This window comes from Meriones unguiculatus, chromosome 8, assembly GCF_030254825.1.
Source record: "Meriones unguiculatus strain TT.TT164.6M chromosome 8, Bangor_MerUng_6.1, whole genome shotgun sequence".
Classification (NCBI taxonomy): domain Eukaryota; kingdom Metazoa; phylum Chordata; class Mammalia; order Rodentia; family Muridae; genus Meriones; species Meriones unguiculatus.
In genome coordinates, this window is record NC_083356.1 from 89,949,836 (window position 1) to 89,967,225 (window position 17,390).

Here is a 17,390-nt window from a genome sequence, read left to right on the forward strand (position 1 = left end):
AGCACATCCTCTCCCACTTAGGGAGTCCAGCTACAGGAAAGGGATCCAGTGGCAGGCCACAGAGTCAGAGACAGCCTCTACTCCCATTGTCAGAGAAGCCACAAGATAAGCAAGCTACACATCTGCTACATATGTGTAAGGGGGTCTAGGTCCAGCCCATGCATGCCGTTTGTTTGGTGGTTCAGTCTCTGTGAGCTCCATGGACCCACATTAGTTAACTCTGTAGGTTTTGTGGTGTCCTTGACCCCTCTGGGTCCCTCAGTTCTTCCCCATTCTCTTCTATAAGAGTATAAACTCCCCTAGCTCCATTCCCCTAACTCCACCTGTTGTTTGGCTGAGGGTCTCTGCATCCATTTCCATCAGCTGCTGGATGAAGACTCTCAGATGACAGCTAACCTAGGCTCCTGTTTGCAATCATAGTGGAACATCATTAATATTGTCAGGGGTTGGCTCTCTCCCATGACGTGGGTCTTATGTTGAGCCAGTCATTGATTTGCCATTCTCTCAATCTCGGCAGCATCTTTATCCCTACACTTCTTGTAGGTGAGACATATTTTTGGTGGAAGGTTTTGTGGGTGGGTTGGTGTCCACCTCCCTCCACTGGAAGTCCCACCTGGCTACAGGAGGCGGCAACATCAGGCTCCCTATCTACCACTGCTAGGAGTCTCAGCTAGGGTCACCCATGGACTCCCAAGAGTTCCCTCTGTATCAGAGATGCCCCCACCCAGTGATTTCCATTCTCTCTCCCAGTACTCGATCACTCGATACCTGATATCCACCCCCATGCTATTTTGATTTTAAAACACTCTACCCAAGACCGCAGTACAGCATTTTTCTTGTTTCTTCATACTCATGTAGGAAACTTACCAAAGTAGAATATGGCTTTGTTCATGGCAGAGCAGTACAAAGATTAACATTGCTGCTACCAGGGACCAAATAAAAGGGTAACAAGTAATCATGGAATCCTACTCATTACATCATAGCCCTGTTCTTCAACTCTCGTACCTTTTTCATATATAGTTCAGAAATCTAAACAACATGGGATGGTGTGTAGTGAATAACCCTGTCTCCACCTACGCCAGATCTTCTGGTCATTTTTTTTTTTTTTTTTTTTTTTGGTTTCTTTATGTCCATCTGACGTCTGTTTATTTAAACAAGCATAATTGTGTACATCCAGATGCATTTTCCTTCCTTCTTATACAGGTAAGAAGTAACAACTGTATCAATTGTTAAGCTGTCCTTTGCTTTAACTAAACTATTTATTTATGTTTTGGGTGTTTTGTTTTTTATTGTTGCTTTAGTATCAGCACATGGATAGCTTCTTCATTCCACTGAAGAGCTACATTATATTCTATTAGAAGCATATGCTGAAACTGAGGTACCCAGTCCCTCACAGATGGACATATGAGATATCTTCATCCTGTGGCTGATAAACACACTAGTGTACTGAGGAACCTGGATACTGTCATTTTGTCAATTACCAACAGTACATCACTGAGTCAAAGAATAAAGGTGTTTTTGTAGTTGACTCATTATTTGAGTCAACTCCAAATGACAGTGGGACTATCAAAAGAGCTAGAGTTGTACAGTCAGACCTGGAGTTGCTCTTAATTCTTGACACCTGACTTTGGACATGTCACCTCCACTCTCAGACAGCCGTGGTGTTTTGTCTGTAAAAATATAAACTATTTCTTATGCCAAATGAGTGATTATGAGGTTATGTGACATGATAGTTGTAAATTGTTTCTACTGCCACTTATGTATGGGTATGACTAACCATAGAATGATCACACTCTTGTGAGGTTAATTTGCTTTTTATCCTTCATTTTTTCTCCTTGTTTATTATTAGTTATTTTAAGATAATGCCTCATTATATAAATGCTGGACTCAAATCAAAATCATTCTGCTACCTTCTGCAGAGTACTAGGATTTTAAGTGTGTGCCCACATATTTAGGATTTTTCTGTTTAATTGTTTGGTATGACATTTTCTTCATTGAGTAAGTAATAACTCAATGAATTTTTGCACTCTTACAGACTTTATAACTATCACCATAATCACAATCTAAAATATTAAATTCATTTTAGATGTTTATAGAAATTAGTTAGTGGTTGTCTGTTAATCTTGTACATCCACTCTAAACTTCAGATATAAAATGAGTGACATTCTTCATAACCTTGGTAAAAGATAAATTCATTTTCATGTTGCTGAGTATTTTATTGTTAATATTCCTACCAAAGATACATAAGCAGTTGGATAGGGCTGCATCAGCTGTCTGGTTCTTCCCTTGATTAAAGCTGCTTCAGCCTAAAATCTGAGGCTTACAAGAAAAATAAATACTAAGCAGAGACTTCACACTTGATCACACTTTAAAGCAACTATTTTTGCCATCTGCTTCTGTAGCAAATGCACAGAATGGTTTCCAGCGCTCTGTCACTCTGGATAGTTGAGAGGTAACTGAATTAATCTCAGCACACTCTTTTCGGCTGTAAACTGTAAGGGTGGCACCTGTTCTTCATTAAATGCTGTGGATTCTGTTACACGGGTAGCTTCTCCTTTCTATCCTGTTTTGTACATAGTGTCAAACCATTTGGAAATGAAAGCTGATGAGATCTCTCTTACACTTCTTCATCATCATTTGGAAAGTTTCTGAGAAGAATGGTGGAGAGGACTGACACAATGTTGAGTGACACTGTTGCTGGGAAGCACAAACAGACATCTGCTCGTCAGCAGTAGAACTGATGATGGACCAACAGAAGGATGCCAACAAAGTTCAACTTAGTGAACCAGTGAGTGTCACTGGTGTTACAGTGGTAACAATGAGAGGTTACCTTCAGGAACATGGGTGGCTCAACAACAGCTGTCTCACCAGAAGCCCATCACAGCATGGGTGAGATACTACGAAAGCTGGAAACTTGAAGTGTTCCGGGGATCTGATAGTCAGCCCAGCAGGTTGGAAATGGATTTCCTAGGCAGCTCAGTTGGTCTGAGCCTCAGAGTAGTTAGCTTGTCCGACCACGTCTCTCAGCAGTTTTGCTGCTTATATACATTTTTGGGAAAGTGGGCATGGTATACATGTTCAATTTCTGGGAAGCAGATTTCCTGAGGCTTTTGGATTGTTTACTTCCTAGGTCTTAATGAGCCTCCCTTTAAACATTCTGAGTCATAAGGAATTTCTTTTCCAAGATGGAATGTTTTATGTCAGAGGAAAGTGCTGTATAACACACAAGAAAATTGTGTTGAAATATTTTAAACATTTTCTTTACTGTAAATATAAACCTTATATAACCATAACAGAAATTTGCAAACCATTTCCTCCTGTAATTTACTGATTTATTTTTTTATTAATTACAGTTTATTCACTTTGTATCCCAGCTGTAGCTCCTTCCCTCGTCCTGTCCCTCAATTCCTGCCATGCCCCTCCCCAAGTCCACTGATAGGGGAGGTCCTCCTCCCCTTCCCTCTGACTCCCATCAGGTCTCATCAGGACTGGCTTCATTGTCTGTGGACTGGAAAGGCTGCTCCCCCTCAGGGGGAGGTGATCAAAGAGCCAGCCACTGAGTTCATTTCAGAGACAGTCGCTGTTCCCATTACTAGGGAACTCACTTGAACACTGAGCTGCTATGGGCTACATCTGTACAGGGGTTCTAGATTATCTTCATGCATGGTCCTTGGTTGGAGTATCAGTCTCCGAAAAGATCCCTGGGCCCAGATCTTTTGGTTCTGTTGTTGTTTTTTTGGAACTCCTTTCCCCTCCTGGTCTTTCTCTCTCCCCCTTCTCCCCTTTCTTTCCCTGCACTCTGCCCAAAATTTGGCTATAAGTCTCAGCATCTACTTTGATACCCTGCTGGGCCCTCTGAAAGAGGTAGGCTCCTGTCCTGTTCCCTGTTTTCTCCCTCTTCCAATGTCTGTCCCATTTGCATTTCTGAATGAGGATTGATCATCTTAGCCAGCATCCTCCTTCTTGCTTAGGTTCTTTAGGTGTACAGATTTTAGGAAATTTTAGGTTAAGATCCAAATCTCTGATTTTCTTTGCATAATGATAATACCTAAACACAGCTGACCATGACATCATATCTTAGCTGTCAAGAGTCTCAGCATTTACCCTCAAATTCACTACATGTTTATACCTAGCCACTTCATTCATTTTTCTTATTATTCTTCAGAATGCAATAGAATTTAATTAAACTTTTAATAAACTTTAAGATCAGGAACCAGTTGTTTTATTACATTATTCTGAGGTAAACAAATTAAACAACAATGTTTTATTTATAACATATTGCTCTGATTAAATGTTGAATCTCTCATTTGTTTTAGTAATTGAAGTACTTAGCATAAAATTATTTCTTCTGTTATTAATGAACACTCTCTTACTATGGTGACATGCTTTTACTGATTTTATCACGGTATAAATGCTTCTTGATTTTTTTTTACTTTATACATTGATTATTCTATACACATGTTATTTGACTTTTAATATATAACACCTACAAAATTTTAATCACTGAGAAATGTCACAGCACAGGTAATGAGGTTTATGGCCATATTTCTTCTGTATTTCAGTCTCTAACCTAAGATGCAGAAATACCATACAGTTTCTCATTGATTTTAATCTTTCACACTTTGCAGGCCCATATTTTTTCAGATGTTTTTTAATCATGTCTTTACCCTACTCCCTATACTCTGTACACTGAAATCTATAGTATAAACAAAGATAATGGACATTACATTTACATCTATCATGTAAAATGGATGTTTAACACTATCAAAATTATGGATCCTTTGCTTATAAGCACATTTAATTAATCTGTGTTATAGAAGAATTCACTAAATGTAGTTGTACATTTTAAAGAATCAATTTTGTTTTACACACTATATAAAGAAATGAAACAAGATACTAAAAGAAAGACCTCCCATGCTCACTATTAGAAACAATTAACGTGAATTAGGAACAATTCCCAAAATAAATGTGCGAATTCAGTGCATCTTCCACTAAGGTGCCAATGTCATTCTAAACAGAAAAAGAAAAAAAAAACATTAAAATATATATGGAAATACTAAAGATCTCAGATAACCATAATAAGCATGAACAAAAAGAATAATGCTATAAAATCACCATACCTGATTTCATTTATACTACAGTCATAGTAGCAAAAACACCGTGACACTGGTACAAAAACAGACATGTAGAAGACAAGAGGACTACACAGCTACAATCACCTAATTTTTGACAAAGGTGTTGAAAATATTTCTCAGGGGAAAGATAGCTTCTTGAACAAATGGTGCTAGGAAATCTAGGTGTATGCATATAGATGACAGAAACTCAATCTTTGTCTCTCACACTGCACAAAAATCAACTCCCAATGTAGCAAAGACCAAATCTAAGACCTGAAATTCCGAAACTATTAAATGAAACAGTAGCAAAAACACTTCAAGGTATAGGCATAGGCAAGGATATTTTGAATAGGACTCCAGTTGCACAGGGATAATAATGGCAACAATTTGATAACTGTGGGTTTATGAAATTAAAAGGCTCTGCACAGCCAAAGTAAGAATCAATCAAAGTCAAAGACTGGCTGCAGAATAGCAGGAAATCTTTTCTATCTATATGTCTACTCATATGATTGAATACTTGATTCCCAGTTGATGGAGCTATTTGGGAAGAGTTATGTGGAGTCTTTTTGGAGAAGGTGTGTCTCTAGGGGGCAGCTCTCAGGTTTTAAAATGCTAGTGCCATTGCCGTCATCTTGCTCTTTCTGCTTTCAACTAGCAGATCAACACATAAGCTGCTACACATTCTGCCACCATGCCTTTGCATCGTAGACTCTAACCCTCTGCAGCCATAAGCTCCAAGTTACATGTTTTGTTTGGAAAGATGCCTTGATCATGGTATTTTATCACAGCAATAGAAAAGTAACCTAAGACAACATCTGACAGAGGATTAATAGCATTACTATAAAAAGAACTCAATTTTGTGGAATAGCTTGAGGAGAATTGGAGTTAGCACTTCTTTGAAGGTCTTGTAGAATTCTGCGCTGAAGCCATCTGGTCCAGGGCTTTTTTTGGAGGGGAGACTGTTAATGACTGCTTTGATTTCCTTGGGAGATATAGGGCTATTCAGTCTTTCTACCTGATCTTGACTTAGTTTTGGTAGAGTGAAATATCCCAGAAGGAGAAAGATAAACATGGGATATACTCACTTATATAGACCTATAAGATATGATAAACATAATGAAATCTATACACCTAAAAAAGATAATCAATTGAGCGGACATGGGGTAAGATGATCAATCCTCGTTTAGAAGGACAGATGGGATGTGCATTGAACGTATGACAGGAGTCTACTGAGCGCATCTGAAAGACTCTAACTAGCAGTGTTTTCAAAGCAAAGACTCATGACCAAACCTTTGGCAGAGTACAGGGAATCATAAGAAAGAAGGGGAGTTAGTCTGCTGGGGAAAGGATAGGAGCTCCACAAGGACCAAATATATCTGGGCACAGGGTCTTTTCTGAGACTGACATTCAACCAAGGACCATGTATGGATATAACCTAGAACCTCCACTCAGATGTAGCCTGTGGTAGCTCAGTAACCAATTGGTTTCCCAAAGTGAGGGGAACAAGGACTATTTCTAACAGGAACTCAATGACTAGCTCTTTGGTCTCCCCACCCCCGAAGGGAGGAGCAGTCCTGTTAGGCCACAGAGGAGGGCTTTGCAGCCAGTCCTGAAGATACCTGATAAAACAGGATCAGATGAATGGGGAGGAGGTCCCCCCTATCAGTGGACTTGGAAAGGGGCACGGTGGAGATGAGGGAGGGAGGGAGGGACTGGGAGGGAATGAGGGATCAGGACACGGCGGGGATACAGAGTTAATAAAATGTAACTGATAAAAAAAAATAAAAAAAATTATGCATCTTAAAAACAAACAAACAAAAAAAAAAAACTCAAACTAGAAGTCAACACAGTCACTAGACGGGCTAGTGAAATGAATGGGTGTATGAAACACAAACACATCTCAGCACGTGAAGAAAAGTGTTCACCCCGCTAAGCTTTCAGAGAAATGAAAAGTGCACTGAGATTCCATCTTCCCTCAGTCAAGATAGCAGTTATTAAAGAGACAGCAAAAGACACTGGAAAGGATATGTACATAAGGGAAGCACTGTACACTGCCAGTGGCATATAAAGTAGAGGAACCTTATGGAAATAGTGAGGAGGTTCCCTAAAGAGCTGAAGATATACCTACTATATGGATCAGCTGTACCACTCCTGGATAGTCAGTCAGGAAGTGAAAAACAACATATCATAGAAATAGCTGCACAACAGTGTTTAATCTATCCCTTTTCACAACAGCAAAACCAGAACAGGCATACTACAGCAGAGAAACTGATAAAGAAAATGGAATTTTTCAGCCATGAAAAAAATCACAAAAGACTGGCATTTCGATTTTTCTCTTTTGCAATTTCTAAAAGAAAACTTAATAGCACGGTATGAAGTAATGTATCATATTTATACGCATATCCATTATATATGATTTCAACGTGATTTTTCAAGAGGTTCCTTTTATTAAATATGACTCAAAGTTGTTGGATTTTTTTTCTTTACTTTCTAATAACCTCTTCAGTTCTTTGATATTCATATTAATGTCCATTGAACATCCTCTGAATCTTACTCCTTGGTGATTTTTTTTTCGATGTTGCTCACTCTGTGTAATTCTGTCTTTACCAGCATTGATTCTGAGGTGAGGTGCATTACATGAATTTTAGCTGTAGGTTACAAATCCCTAAACATGAGTTTTCATACCATCTAATGATTAGGTAAAACTTGATGAACAAAACTTCTAACGTGAAGGTTCAAAAAGGCCTTCCATTCTGAGCAGGGACGTTTGAGTAGGCACTAATTGGTAATATGAGGACCTGTATTGAATATTGAAATAACGGGAAAGTCCCTGTCTTTTCTGAATACAGAGAATGGTTTTCTGTGTGGTAGAGTCTAATGACTGTCAAGTTTATGAAAGCATCTTTACCATGCATGCATTTATCAAGTGTAACTTTTTAAAAGCTGTGGGGCTGTTTTGCCTGCCTCATACATGCCCGCAAAGGCCAAAAGAGACTATGATCCCCTGGAATTGGAGTTTTAGACAATCATGAGCTGCTATGTGGGTCCAGGGCCCTGAAGTCCAGCCAGTACTTCTAACCATTGACCTTTCCTTCCTCTCATTCTGACACAGACATAGTGTATATAAGTATGTAAGTTTAAGACCTTAAAAACTAAAACGATTTCTTCAAATTTAGAGTGAATAATATTCATTACCCAAGAATGATTTTTTTGTGTGACAGACACAAACAAATGCACCCAGAAGCAACTGGCTTATTAGGACAGTATAATAGGTATCCAAGGACTAGGGCATAGCAAGAAGAACTCCTTAATGCTAGGTGAACCATAGGGGTTGGAAATAACTGAATTAAAGGATTAATTTAGTATCATCAATCTGACCATAATTTATCAGTGTTCTTAAAGAAAATATAGAAAGTCTTGTCAGAATCTAGCAGTGAAGGGATATGAGTGGTTTGTAAGAGTCAAATTTTGTTTGTACTAATTAAGCAACTATTTTAAGATAATCATCTAGAATATGCTTTATATTTTCTGCATATTCAGTAGGTTCTGTACTTAAATAAATCTCCGGTATACTGGAACATGATTTTAATCCCAACACTCAAACACAGCTGACACAAGAAGTTCTTAAAATTTGAGGCCAGCCTGGGCAAAATACCTTGTCTCTGTCTGTCTGCCTGCCTGCCTGTCTGCCTGCCTGTCTCTATCTATCTATCTATCTATCTATCTATCTATCTATCTATCTATATCACTCTCTCTATCTCTCACATGCACACTCGCATGTGCACACACATAAATCAAAAACTTCAGATTCTTTGAGAAACCCTCAGCCATGCTTTGTCTGAGCACTCTCTTTCTCTTTACCTTTTGTTAAACCTATGTTGAAATATCAAGTATCTTTGTTGAAATATCTTAAACCCCAACAAAATTTTAAGAATAAGCATCCTAACCTTAATGAGATCAATGTATAGATGATTGATAGACAAACAGACCATAGCAGACAGATAAATACAGAAAAATAGATAACAGATATCCTTCCTTCTTCTAGCTCTTCCTTCTTTCCGTTGCCTTGGAACTTCTCTAGACTTCTATTCTGTTTCTTTGCCAAATAATTGTGCACACCGGCAGAGGGCACCGGATCTCATTAGAGATGGTTGTGAGCCACCATGTGAGTTGCTGGGATTAAACTCAGGACCTTTGGAAGAGCAGCCAGTTCTCTAAAACTCTGAGCCATCTCTCCAGCCTCCTGCCAAATAATTCTATACTGGTCATAAACTCCTCTGCTGGTTTCTGAATTCTTTTATTTTAATTTTATATACTTACTGGAGTACATTTGTGCCTTACCTTTCCAAAGGAACTGTAAGCCTCTCATAATCTGTAACAATAAAACAACCTTTGGAGGTATCGCCATCCCTGATCTGAAGTTGTCCTATGGAGCAACAGTAATAAAAACAACATGGTACTGGCATAGAAACAGACTGGAGGATCAATGGAATCGAATTGAAGACTCAGAAATAAAACCATACACCTGTGACCACAGTATATTTTAAAACATTCTCATCAACCCTCAAAGTATCTGGTCCCAATAGCATAAATAATGTTTCATTTGATTCCAGTTTTATCCTACCCTCACACCTCAGGTTTTAGCTATTAATCATTCTTGTATTTGCATACTTGTCAGTTCTTCTTTTTCTTATTAATTGAATCATAATATTTTAGTCTTGTGATTAGTTTGCTTCACTTTATCTTTTTAATACCCATCATTATTGTGAAAATTGCCATTACTTCATTTTTATTAGTAAATAATATCCCACTTACAGATAATGCCATGTTTGATTTATCTATTAATTTTTAAGTATTTTAGGTTGCTTTCATTTCAATACTCATATAATGATATGAATATTTGGTTACTAAGTTTTGTGTAAACTTGTTTTTATTTCTCATGGCATAATTAGGTACAGAATTACTACATATTTAGATTTTTTATATCCCTCAGAGGCCCATATAGTAAAGCCTTTGTCACCAGCCTGTCTCACTCTTGGGTAGAACAGCCTAATAGATAAAAGTTATGCAGTTGAGGGTATGTCCTAGAAGGGAAATTGGAGCCCAGCTGCTTCCAAGAAAAGATGCAGTACAGTGGGCCAAGTGACCATGAACTAACGCCAAAATGAATTTTTCATCTTTATCTCTGTGTTTTCTCACAACAGAAAATCAACCAACACAAAATTCATGCCTAAGACTACATTCCACATCTGAGTAACTGATTTTTTTTCCAACGGGCTGTACCATTTTACATTACTAAATGGCATGAGAATTTCAGTTTTGCTGTGCCCTGGGCAATACCTGATATTATCCATCTTGTTGTAATGGTATTAGTACTATAGGATGATATCAGACTCTGGTGTGGTTTTATATTTCCTTAATATCAAATGCTACTAAGTGTGTATTGTGGGGATTTTTATTAGTATTATTAATTATATGTAATAGCAAATATCTTTATAACACCTTCATACATGTACACATATGGGTCCTTATTATTTACTCTCTACTATTCCTTTCCCGAGTGCCCTCGCCCAACTCCCTTAACCCTCTGTTTTGCTGGTTCCCTTTCTACTACAAAAAAATGCTCCTCCACTTTTTTTATGACACATGTATGCCATTACACTCTATCTTAACATATCATCATTACACACATGCACTTTGTTGCAGTGACAAAATACAGGACAAAGTACCATGCCCGGTACTATAAGCCAAAGCAGTTTTAATTTCCTCTTTCCTGAGGACTAGTGATGTTGATTTTTTTTAATATTTCTTTTATTTTTTTCTTCTTAAAATTTATTTATCTTTTAATTAATTTATTTTTTATCAATTAGTTTATTCACTTTGTATCCCATCTAGCTTTCTCATCCCCTTCCAATCCCACCCTCCCTCCCTCTTCTTCTCCTCTGCCCTTCCTACAGTCCACTGATAGGGGAGGTCCTCCTCCCCTTCCCTCTGACCTTAACCTATCAGGTTTCATCAGGACTGGCTGCATTGTCTTCCTCTGTGGCCTGGTAAGGCTGCTCCCTGCTCAGGGGTTGGTAGTCAAAGAGCTAGTCACTGAGTTCATGTCAGAGACAGTCCCTGTTCCCACTTGCTAGGAAACCCACTTGGAGACTGAACTGCCATGGGCTATATCTGAGCAGGGATTCTAGCTTATCTCCATGCATGGTCCTTGGTTGGAGTATCAGTCTTAGAGAAGACCCCTTTGCCCAGAATTTTTGGTTCTTTTGCTCTCTTTGTGAATTCCTGTCCCCTCCAGGTCTTTCTAGCTCTCCCTTCTTTCGTAAGATTCCCTACACTCTGCCCAAAGTTTGACTATGAATCTCAGCATCTGCTTTGATAGCCTTTTGGTATCAAAGGCTCCTGTCCTGTTCCCTGTTTTCTCCCTCCTCCAATTTCTGTCCTGTTGCCTTTCTGAATGAGGACTAATCATCTTACCAAGGATCCTCCTTCTTGTTTAGTTTTTTTAAGTGTATGGATTTTATTATGTTTATCCTGTATTATAAGTCTAATACCCACCTATAAGTGAGTATATACTGTATGTTTCTTCTTGTTTTTGAGATAACTCACTCAAGTTGATCTTTTCTAGTTCCCACCATTTACCTGTAAATTTCAAGAATTCCTTGTTTTTAATTGCTGAGAAGCATTCCATTGTGTAAATGTACCACACTTTCTATATCCATTCCTCTGTTCAGAGACATCTAGGTTGTTTCCAGATTCTGACTATTATAGATAAAGCTGCTACAAACATGGTTCAGCAAATTTCCTTGTTGTATACTTGAGCATATTTTGGATATATGCCTAGGATTGGTATAGCTGGATCTTGAGATAGCAGTATTTCTAATTGTCTGAGAAAGCACCAGATTGATTTCCAAAGTGGTTGTACAAGTTTACATTCCTACCAGCAATGGAGGAGGGTTCCCCTTTTTCTACATCATCTCCAGCATGTATCATCCCTTGAGTTTTTTATCTTAGTCATTCTGATGGGTATAAGGTGAAATCCCAGGGTCATTTTGATTTGCATCTCCCTGATGACTAAGGATGTTGAGCATTTCTTTAAGTGTTTCTCTGCCATTTGATATTCCTCTGTTGAGAATTCTCTGGTTAGCTCTGTACGCCAGTTTTAAATTAGATTACTTGGTTTGTAGATGTTTAATTTGTTAAATTCTTTATATATTCTAGATGCTAGCCCTCTGTCAGATATAGGGCTGGTGAAGATCCTTTCCCAATTTGTAGGCTGTCATTTGTTCTGATGACAGTGTCCTTTGCTTTACAGAAGCTTTTCAGTTTCATGAGGCCCCATTTGTTGATTGTTGATCTTAGAGCCTGTGCTGTTGGTGTTCTGTTCAGGAAGTTGTCTCCTGTGCCAATGAATTCAAGGCTCTTCCCCACTTTTTCTTCTAGCAGGTTTAGTGCTTCTGGTTTTATGTTGGGGTCTTCCACTTGGACTTTAATTTTGTGCCGGGTGATAAATATGTGTCTGTTTGCATTGTTACATGTAGCCATACAGTTAGGCCAGCACCATTTGTTGAAGATGCTCTTTTTTTTCCATTGTATGGTTTTTGCTTCTTTGTCAAAAAATCAAGTATCCATAGGTGTGTACGTTCATTTCTGAGTCTTCTATCCGGTTCCATTGATCCACCAGTCTCTTTCTTTGTCAGTATTTTTTTTTTACTGTTGCTCTGTAGTATAGCTTGAGATCAGGGATGGAGATAACTCCAGAAGATTATTTTTTATTGTACAGGATTATTTTAACAATTCTGAGTATTTTGTTTTTCCATATGAAATTGAGAAGTGTTTTTTCAAGGTCTGTAAAAATATTGTGTTGGTATTTTGATGGGAATTTCATTGAATCTGTAGATTGCTTTTGGTGGGATAGCCATTTTCACTATGTTAGTAATATTGATCCATGAGCGTGGGAGATCTTTCCATCTTCTGATATCTTTTCAGGTTCTTTCTTCAGAGACTTGATGTTTTTTCATACAGGACTTTCACTTGCTTGGTTAAAGTTACACCAAGGTACTTTATGTTATTTATGGCTATTGTGAAGGGTGTTGTTTCCCTAATTTCTTTCTCAGCATGTTTGTCTTTTGTATACAGGAGGGCTTTCGAGTTTTTTTGACTTAACTTTGTACCCGGCCACTTTGCTGAAAGTGTTTATCAGCAGAAGGAGAGTTCTCTGATTGAATTTTTGCGGTCACTCATGTATACTGTCCTGTCATCTGCAACTAGTGATACTTTGATTTCTTCCTTTCCAATTTGTATCCCCTTAATCTCCTTTAGTTGTCTTATTGCTCTAGCTAGGACTACAAGAATTATGTTAAAGAGGTAAGGAGTGGGCAGCCTTTCCTTGTCCCTGACTTCAGTGGGATTGATTTAAGTTTCTCTCCATTTAGTTCGATGTTGGTTATAGGCTAGCTTTACTGTGTTTAGGTATGTGCCTTATATCCCTGATCTTTCCAAAACTTGGACATGAACTGGTATTGAATTTTTCTCGTTTGTTTCTTTGTTTGTTTGGCATCTAAGGAGATGATCATGTGGTTATGTGGTTTTCTTCTCTCTGTTTATATGGTGGATTACACTGATAGTTTTTTGTATGTTGAACCACTCCTGCATGCCTGGGATGAAGCCTACTTGGTCATGGTAAATGACATCTTTAATGTGTTCTTGGATTTGGTTTGCAAGTATTTTATTGTGTATTTTTGCGTCAATGTTCATAAGCCAGATTGGTCTGAAGTTTTTTCTTTGTTTGGTTTTTGTGTGGTCTAGGTACCAAGGTGACTGTGTCCTCATAGAATAAGGTTGGTAATGTTCCTTTTGTTTCTATTTCATAGAATAATTTAGAACAGTATTGGTGTTAGCTCTTCTTTGAGGGTCTGGTAGAATTCTGCACTCAAATCATCTGGTCCTGGCCTTTTTTTTTTTTTTTTTGGATTGGAGACTTTTGATGACTTTTAGTTTTAGTTTGATGACTTTTTAGTTTTCTTTCCTTCGGGGATATAGGACTATTTAATTTATTTACCTGATCTTGATTCAGCTTTGGTAAATGGAATCTATCAAGAAAATCATGCATAATGACCAAGTTCATTCTATCCAAGGCATGCAATGCTGATTCAACAAATATATATCAATAAATGTAATACAACACATGAGTAGACATGAAACTAAAAAGTGCATGACAATCTAAACATATAAAGTCTTTGACAAAGTTTAATGTTACTTTGAGATAAAATCTGTGACTAGAAGAAACATCTCAATGTTATAAAGGATATGTTATAAATATATACCAAACATTATACTAAATGAGGAGAACCTGGATCACTTTCACTGACCAGACAAAAGTGTCTATTCTCAGCATTCTTTTATAATATAGTTTTAAATTCTTAGCTGGTGCAAGACAAGAAAAAGAAAAGGGATGCAAGTATGAAAGAATAAAAGTCTAAGTGTAGTTTTTTTGTACACGACATAACCATAAGTAAAAGTTCTAATTATTTGACAAGAAAACTCTCAGACATGATATAATCTTTCATCAAAGTAGAAAGATACAAAATTAACATGTAAATCAAAACTACCCTATATGGCAAAATGAACTTGCTTAGAAAGGGATTAGGAAAAATAAACATTTACAACAGTTAAAACAATACTTAGGGGAAAAATACTATCAATGGAGGGTAGACACTTTAATTAAAACTTTATGACACTTAAGAAAGAAATTTAAGAAGACACCAGAAGATGGAAAGACCCCATATGTTAATTGATTAGCAGAAATAATTTTTTAAAAAAGACTAAAAGTGACCTACTGGTTTAACATAATCACTGTAAAAAATTCAATAAATTCTTCACAGAATTAAAAATGATGATTCTAAATTTTTTGTGGAAGCACGAAAGACCCTCCTGAATAGCAACAGTGTTAGCGGAAAAACCAATAGTAGAGACATCACAATACATGATTTAAATTATACCATAAAGCCACATAACAAAAATAGCCACGTAGATGAATGAAATTTAATACATCTCCTCCAAATAAACCCAGTTACATAAAGTTAGTTTTCAACTAATGATTACAATCTCATCAACAGACAGTGCTTGTAAAGCTTGTACAAAAATTTAACTACAACTTTATTACTCTGCACAAAACAAATTCAAACCACATAAGAGGCATTAACATAAGACCTAACATGATTAAAACTGCTACAGGATAACACATGTGAAACAGTTGAATATTTAGGTACAGGTAAAAACTTTATTGAAAAGACAGCACAGGAAAATAATCACCAGAATGAAGAGGCAGATTACGTTGTATGTGTGACTTTGGTGGTGATGGTGGAAGGATAAAGTTTTTGTTCCCTATATTGCATTAATCTATAAAAATTAAACACCAGGAAGTCAAATTAGACATTCAGTACATGGAATAATAAAATAGTCTATTCTCAAAATAAATTGCCAAATAGTATTTGAAAAAGATTCAACATCTGTTTCTACTTTCTAGAATAGTTTGAAGAGGGTTGGAGTTAGTTCTTCTTTGAAACTCGGGGAGAATTCTGTGCTGAAACCATCTGGCCCTGGGCTGGCTGTTTGTTTGTTTGTTTGTTTGTTTTTAGAACATTACCAAGCCATATTTATCACCCTGCACAAAATTAAAGTTCAAGTAGATCAAAGACCCCAACATAAAACCAAACACACAAAATCTGTTAGAAGAAAAAGTGGGGAAGAGCCTTGAACTCATTGGCACAGGAGACAACTTCCTGAACAGAACAAATGGGACCTCATGAAACTGAAAATCTTCTGTAAAGCAAAGGACACTGTAATGAGAACAAAACAACAGCCTACAGACTAGGAAAAGATCTTCACCAACCCTATATCTGACAGAGGGCTAGCATCTAGAATATATAAAGAATTTAACAAATTAAACACCTACAAACCAAGTAATACAAAACTGGGGCACAGGGCTAACCAGAGAATTCTCAACAGAGGAATATCGAATGGCAGAGAAAAACTTAAAGAAATGCTCAACATCCTTAGTCATCAGGGAAATTCAAATCAGAATGACTAAGATCAAAACTCAAGCAACAGCACATTCTGGCAAGGATTTGGAACAAGGAAAATACTCCTTCATTGCTGGTGGGAGTGCAAACTTATACAGCCACTTTGGAAATCAATTTTGTGGTTTGTCAGAAATTGGGAATAGATCTACCTCGAGACACAGCTATACTACTCCAGGGTATATACCCAAAGGATGTTCCCCCATACCACAAGGACAGTTGCTCAGCTCTGTTAATAGTACCTTTGTTCATAACTGCCAGAAACTGGAAACAACTTTGATGTCCCTCAATTGAAGAATGAATAAAGAAAGTATACATTTACACAGTGGAGTATTACTCAGCTTTTAAAAAACAATGACAACATGAAATTTGCAGCCAAATGGAGAGTGAGGTAACCCAGAACCAGAAAGACCAACATGGCATGTACTCACTTATAAGGGGACATTAGCCATAAGTCAAGATAACTATGCTACAACCCACATATACAAAGATGCTAAGTAACAAGGAGGGAAGCATGAATCTCACTGAAAAAGGAAATTAGAATATAGTGGCTGGATGAGGGGAGGGGACTAGACTGAACAGGGGTAAAGGTGGGGGAGATTCATTGGAGATGGGGATGGGAACACAGGGATCAGGGGAGGGGAGGACAGGGAGAGTATTGGGAGAGACAACTGTAATGGAGGGAACATTTCTGGGACAAGCTAGAAACCGAGGGCAATGGAAACTCACAGGAATCTATGAGGATGACCCTAGCTAGGACTCCTAGCAATGGGGAATATGCAGCCTGGAACAGTCATCTCCTATAAACAGGCAAGATTTCTAGTGGAGGGACTAAGACACCAACCCAGCCACAGAACCTTAGACACACAGTTTGTCTTGCCTACAAGATGTGCAGGGACAGGCACCTAGCACAACCATCGTCAGGGAGGCTTCACACAGCAACTTATGGAAACAGATACAGAGACCCACAGCCAAACATTAGGCAGAGCTTGGAGGGGAAAGAAGGATTTTAAGAGCCAGAAGGGCCAAGAACACCACAAGAAAACCTACAGAATCAATTAACATAGGCCCATAGGTGTCCACAGAGATTGAATCACCAACCAGGGAGCATGTATAGGCCTGACCTAGACCCTCTGCACATATGTAACAGTTGTGCAGTTTGGTCTTTTGTGGGATTCCTAACAGTGGGAGCAGG

At 37.8% G+C, this 17,390-nt stretch overlaps 1 protein-coding gene across 5 annotated transcripts in view; it reads left to right on the forward strand.

Moving 5' to 3' along the window:
- Mbd5 (methyl-CpG binding domain protein 5) overlaps positions 1 to 17,390 on the forward strand; it is a 355,636-nt gene that overhangs the window by 175,854 nt on the left and 162,392 nt on the right. Inside the window, exon 1 of one of the 5 annotated variants that reach the window (XM_060390127.1) lies at positions 2,130 to 2,788. The exons of 2 other annotated variants lie outside the window; for them this stretch is intronic. The gene's annotated coding sequence lies outside the window, so the exon portion shown is untranslated. Of the gene's footprint in view, positions 1 to 2,129; positions 2,789 to 17,390 lie in introns of those variants that run through there. 2 more of the 5 variants (XM_060390128.1, XM_060390129.1) reach the window with 2 other exon arrangements.